The sequence below is a fragment of the Triticum aestivum genome, chromosome 6B, assembly GCF_018294505.1.
Source record: "Triticum aestivum cultivar Chinese Spring chromosome 6B, IWGSC CS RefSeq v2.1, whole genome shotgun sequence".
Classification (NCBI taxonomy): Eukaryota; Viridiplantae; Streptophyta; class Magnoliopsida; order Poales; family Poaceae; genus Triticum; species Triticum aestivum.
The window spans coordinates 158,328,253-158,334,842 of NC_057810.1; positions in this window are offsets into that span (position 1 = coordinate 158,328,253).

The window sequence follows — 6,590 nt, forward strand, 5'->3', positions numbered from 1 at the left end:
GGGATGATGAATGCATCGTCAACTGGACTGTCCTCCTGTTTGGAGGCAATGTGATGAGTTTGGCCCTCTGGATCACTGTGATCGGGCGTCTGCTCCGGGCTGTGTTCGGGGTGACCTGGCTTATCCTACTCCATTGCTGGGTCCCTATGGTCGTTGTTGCCTTTGGATTCAACCGGAGTGTCATCCTGTTTTGTGTTGTTATCGCTATTTTTACTGTGACTGGACTTAGAGCGGCGCCTGCGCCGTTGTTTTTGTTTGTGTCCGGGGGGTTTATCCTCTATTGTGTCCTTTTTGTCACCATTGTTTTATTTAGGTGTGTCCGCCATATAGACGTCATATGATGAAGTGGCTGTCCAGCGCCCCGTGGGCGGTGGTTCCAGATCGTCCCCTGCATCAATGTCCATACCGTTGATGTTGTCGGAGTCGAAGTCAAGCATGTCTGTTAGGTCATCGAAAGTGGCTACAAAGTGGGTGGTGGGTGGGTCGCGATTTTCTTCGTCATCCGTGTCCCACATGGGCCGGGTATAGTCCGACCAAAAGTCTCCTGATAAAGAGAGAGATTTTAACGAATTTAGCACATTGCCGAAGGGGGAGTGCTGAAAGATATCCGCGGCGTTGAATTCCATTATTGGAGCCCAATCGGACTCGATGGGCATGGATGCGCGCGGTCCGGGACCTACGACCGAAAACAAGTCCAGGGGTCCGGAGACACAGATTTCCTTAGAAGCGGAGTCTGTGTTCGGCTTCAACGCCGATAGGTGTGAGGTCTCCATGGCGGGATCCACCCACCCGTCCTTGGATGGCACAATCTTCTCTGGATCAAAGTCCGGAGCCATGGCAGGGGCGATATGCCGAATACTGTCTGACGGAAGATCTAAGTCATGCGCGTGGCGATCGTTCGGTGCTCCTGACATGGGCTCGAATCCGTCGAAGATCAAGTCTCCACGGATGTCGGCAATATAGTTTAGGTTCTCGAACCTGACCTCACGGCCAGGGGCGTAGCCGTCGATCTGCTCTAGATGGCCAAGCGAGTTGGCCCGCAGCGCGAAGCCGCCGAACACAAAAATATGTCCGGGGAGAAAAGTCTCACCTTGAATGGAGTTGTTGAAGGTTGGAGAAGCCATCGGGCCTTACAGCGACAACATAGAGGAACTCTCAATGAAAGCACCAATGTCGGTGTCAAAACCGGCGGATCTCAGGTAGGGGGTCCCGAACTGTGTGTCTAAGGCTAATGGTAACAAGAGGCTGGGGACACGATGTTTACCCAGGTTTGGGCCCTCTCGATGGAGGTAATACCCTACTTCCTGCTTGATTGATCTTCATGATATGAGTATTACAGGAGTTGATCTACCACGAGATCAGAGAGGCCAAACCCTAGAAGCTAGCCTATGGTATGATTGTTGTTCTGTCCTACGGACTAAACCCTCTGGTTTATATAGACACCGGAGAGGGCTAGGGTTACACATAGTCGGTACAGAGAAGGAGATCTACATCTGAATCGCCAAGCTTGCCTACCACGCCATGGAGAGTCCCATCCAGACATGGGACGAAGTCTTCAATCTTGTATCTTCATAGTCCAACAGTCCGGGCAAAGTATATAGTCCGGCTGTCCGGATACCCCCTTATCCAGGACTCGCTTAGTGATTGAAGGTTGTTCGGAGTCCCGGATGGGATCACGGACATGACGAGGACTCTCGAAATGGTTAATAGGTAAAGATTGATATATTGGAAGGTTATATCGGACACCAGAATGGTTTCGGAAAGGTTCGGGTAATTTTTGGAGTACCCGGAGGTTACAGGACCCCCCCCAGGGAATTGTTCGGCCTACATGGGCCATAGGAGAGAGGGTTGGCAGCCCATGGGCAGTCCGAATTGGACTAGGGGAGGGGGTGCCTATGTGCATAAGCACGTCGGTAGAACCAACCACCTATGTGCCTATGCACGTCACTAGAACCAGTCTCATGAACGCGGTCATGTAATGTTGGTCTGGGCCGCTTCATCCAACAATACCGCTGAATCAAAGTATGACATGCTAGTAAGCCGTATGACTATTAATCGCCCACAACTCTTTGTGTTCTACTCGCGCATATAACATCTACGCATAGACCTAGCTCGGATGCCACTGTTGGGGAATGTAGTAATTTCAAAAAAAATTCCTACGATCACACAAGATCTATCTAGGTGATGCATAGAAATGGGTGAAGAGTGTGTCCACCTACTCTCGTAGACCGAATGAAGAAACGTTATGTAACGCGGTTGATGTAGTCGAACATCTTCGCGATCCAGCCGATCAAGTACCGAATGCACGGCACCTCTGCGATCTGCACAAGTTTAGCTAGGTGACATCCCTCGATCTGTAGATCCAGCAAAGGCCGAGGGAGAGTTCCGTCAGCATGACGGCGTGGTGACGGTGATGATGAAGTTACCAGCGCAGGGCTTCGCCTAAGCACTACGACGATATGATCGAGGTGGAAATCTGTGGAGGGGGGCACCGCACACGGCTAAAATATCAACTTGTGTGTCTATGGGGTTCCCCCTCCCCCATATTTAAAGGAGGAGAGGAGGGGGCCGGCCGACCTCAAGGGGTGAGCCCAGGGGGGGACTCCTACTCCAAGTAGGAGTAGCTTCCCCCCTTTCCTAGTCCAACTAGGAGAAGAAGGAAGAAGGGGAAGGAGAGAAGGAAAGGGGGCCCGCCCCCTAGTCCAATTCGGTTTGGGCTAGGGAGGGCCTGCGCCTCACCTTGGACTACCTCCTCTCTTCCACCACTTGGCCCATGAGGCCCATTAACCCCCCGGGGGGTTACGGTAACCCCTCGGTACTCCGGTTTTATCCGAAACTTCTCCGGAACACTTCCGGTGTCCGAACATAGCCGTCAAATATATCAATCTTTATGTCTCTACCATTTCAAGACTCCTCGTCATGTCCGTGATCACATCCGGGACTCCGAACAACCTTTAGTACATCATATCACATAAACTCATAATACCAATCGTCATCGAACGTTAAGCGTGCGGACCCTAAGGGTTCGAGAACTTTGTAGACATGACCGAGACACGTCTCCGGTTAATAACATTAGCGGAACCTAGATGCTCATATTGGTTCCTACATATTCTACGAAGATCTTTATCGGTCAAACCGCATAACAACATACGTTGTTCCCTTTGTCATCGGTATGTTACTTGCCCGAGATTCAATCGTCGGTATCATCATACCTAGTTCAATCTTGTTACCGGCAAGTGTCTTTACTAGTTCCATAATATTTCATCCCATAACTAACTCATTAGTCACAATGCTTGCAAGGCTTGTAGTGATGCGTATTACCGAGAGGGCCCGGAGATACCTCTTTGAAACACGGAGTGACAAATCCTAATCTCGATCTATGCCAACCCAACAAACACCTTCGGAGACACCTGTAGAGCACCTTTATAATCACCCATTTATGTTGTGACATTTGGTAGCACACAATGTGTTCCTCCGGTATTCGGGAGTTGCATAATCTCATAGTCTAAGGAACTTGTATAAGTCATGAAGAAAGTAGTAGCAATGAAACTGTAACGATCATAATGCTAAGCTAATGGATGGGTCATGTCCATCACATCATTCCCCTAATGATGTGATCCCGTTCATCAAATGACAACACATGCCTATGGTTAGGAAACATAACCATCTTTGATTAACAAGCAAGTCAAGTAGAGGCATACTAGGGACTATATGTTTTGTCTATGTATTCACACATGTACTGAATTTCCGGTTAATACAATTCTAACATGAATAATAAACATTTATCATGAATTAAGGAAATAAATAATAACTTTATTTTTGCCTCTAGGGCATATTTCCTTCAGTCTCCCACTTGCACTAGAGTCAATAATTTAGATTACATAGTAATGATTCTAACACCCATGGAGCTTTGGTGTTGATCATGTTTTGCTCCTGGAAGAGGCTTAGTTAATGGGTCTGCAACATTTAGATCCATGTGTATCTTGCAAATTCTATGTCCCCTTCCGACACTTGATGATGGATGGAATTGAAGTGTCTCTTGATGTGCTTAGTTCTCTTGTGAAATCTAGATTCCTTTGCCAAGGCAATTGCACCAGTATTGTCACAAAAGATTTTAATTGGATCTGATGCACTAGGTATGGCACCTAGATCGGATATGAACTCCTTCATCCAAACTCCTTAATTTGATGCTTCCGAAGCAGCAATGTACTCGGTTTCACACGTAGGTCCCTCCAGGATGCTCTACTTGGAACTGTACCAACTGACAGCTCCTCCAGTCAATAAAAATATGTATCCGGTTTGCGAATTAGAGTCATCCGGATCAGTGTCAAAGCTTGCATCGACGTAACCATTTACGACGAGCTCTTTTTCACCTCCATAAACGAGAAACATATCCTTAGTCCTTTTCAGGTATTTCAGGATGTTCTTGACCGCTGTCCAGTGCTCCACTCCGGGATTACTTTGGTACCTCCCTGCTATGCTTATAGCAAGGCACACATCTAGTCTGGTACACAACATTGCATACATGATAGAACCTATGGGTGAAGCATAGGGAATGACTTTCATTTTCTCTCTATTTTCTGAAGTGGTCGGGCATTGAGTCTGACTCAACTTCACACCTTGTAACACATGCAAGAACCCTTTCTTTGACTGATCCATTTTGAACTTCTTCAAAACTTTATCAAGGTATGTGCTTTGTGAAATTCCAATTAAGCATCTTGATCTATCTCTATAGATCTTGATGCCCAATATGTAAGCCGCTTCTCCGAGGTCTTTCATAGAATTTTTTTTATTCAGGTATTCCTTTATGGTATCCAGAAATTCTATATAATTTCCAATCAACAATATGTCATCCACATATGATATTAGAAATGCTACAGAGCTCCCACTCACTTTCTTGTAAATATAGGCTTCTCTAAAAGTCTGTATAAAACCATCTGCTTTGATCACACTATCAAAGCGTTTATTCCAACTCTGAGAGGCTTGCACCAGTCCATAAATGGATCGCTGGAGCTTGCACACTTTGTTAGCACCCTTTGGATCGACAAAATCTTCTCGTTGTATCATATACAACTCTTCTTCCAAAAATTCATCCAGGAATGCAGTTGTGACAACCATTTGCCAAATTTCATAATCATAAAATGTGGCAATCGCTAACATGATTCGAACAGACTTAAGCATCGCTATGGGTGAGAAAGTCTCATTGTAGTCAGCTCCTTGAACTTGTCAAAAACCTTTCACAACAAGTCAAGCTTTGTAAAAAGTAACATTACCGTCTGCGTCAGTCTTCTTCTTAAAGATCCATTTATTTTCTATGGCTTGCCGATCATCGGGCAAGTCCACCAAAGTCCACACTTTGTTCTTATACATGGATCCCATCTCAGATTTTATGGCCTCAAGCCATTTCATAGAATCTGGTCTCATCATCGCTTCCTCATAGTTCGTAGGTTCATCATGATCTAGTAAATTGACTTCCAGAACAGGATTACCGTACCACGCTGGTGCGGATCTTACTCTGGAAGACCTACGAGGTTCAGTAGTAACTTGATCTAAAGTTTCATAATCATCATCATTAACTTCCTCGCTAATTGGTGTAGAAATCACTGGAACTGATTTCTGTGATGAACTACTTCCCAATAAGGGAGAAGGTAAAATTACCTCATCAAGTTCTACTTTCCTCCCACTCACTTCTTTTGAGAGAAACTCCTTCTATAGAAAGGATCCATTCTTAGCAACAAAGATTTTGCCTTCGGATCTGTGATAGAAGGCGTACCCAACAATTTCCTTTGGGTATCCTATGACGATGCACTTCTCTGATTTGGGTTTGAGCTTATCAGGTTGAAGCTTTTTCACATAAGCATCGCAGCCCCAAACTTTAAGAAACGACAACTTTGGTTTCTTGCCAAACCACAGTTCATAAGGCATCGTCTCAATGGATTTGGATGGTGCCCTATTTAAAGTGAATGCATCCGTCTCTAAAGCATAACCCCCAAACGATAGCGGTAAATCAGTAAGAGACATCATAGATCGGACCATATCCAATAGAGTATGGTTACGATGTTCGGACACACCATTTCGCTGTGGTGTTCCAGGTGGCATTAGTTCTGAAACTATCCCATGTTGTTACAAATGAAGACCAACCTCGTAACTCAAATATTCTCCTCCATGATCAGATTGTAGAAACTTTATTTTCTTGTTACGATGAATTTCTACTTCACTCTGAAATTCTTTGAACTTTTCAAATGTTTCAGACTTATGCTTCATTAAGTAGATATAACCATACCTGCTCAAATCATCTATGAAGGTAAGAAAATAACGATACCCGCCACAAGCCTCAACTCTCATTGGACCGCATACATCAGTATGTATTATTTCCAATAAGTCAGTAGCTCATTCCATTGTTCCAGAGAACGGAGTTTTAGTCATCTTGCCCATAAGGCACGGTTCGCAAGTACCAAGTGATTCATAATCAAGTGATTCCAAAAGTCCATTAGCATGGAGTTTCTTCATGCGCTTTACACCGATATGACCCAAACGGCAGTGCCACAAATAAGTTGCACTATCATTATTAACTTTGCATATTTTGGCTT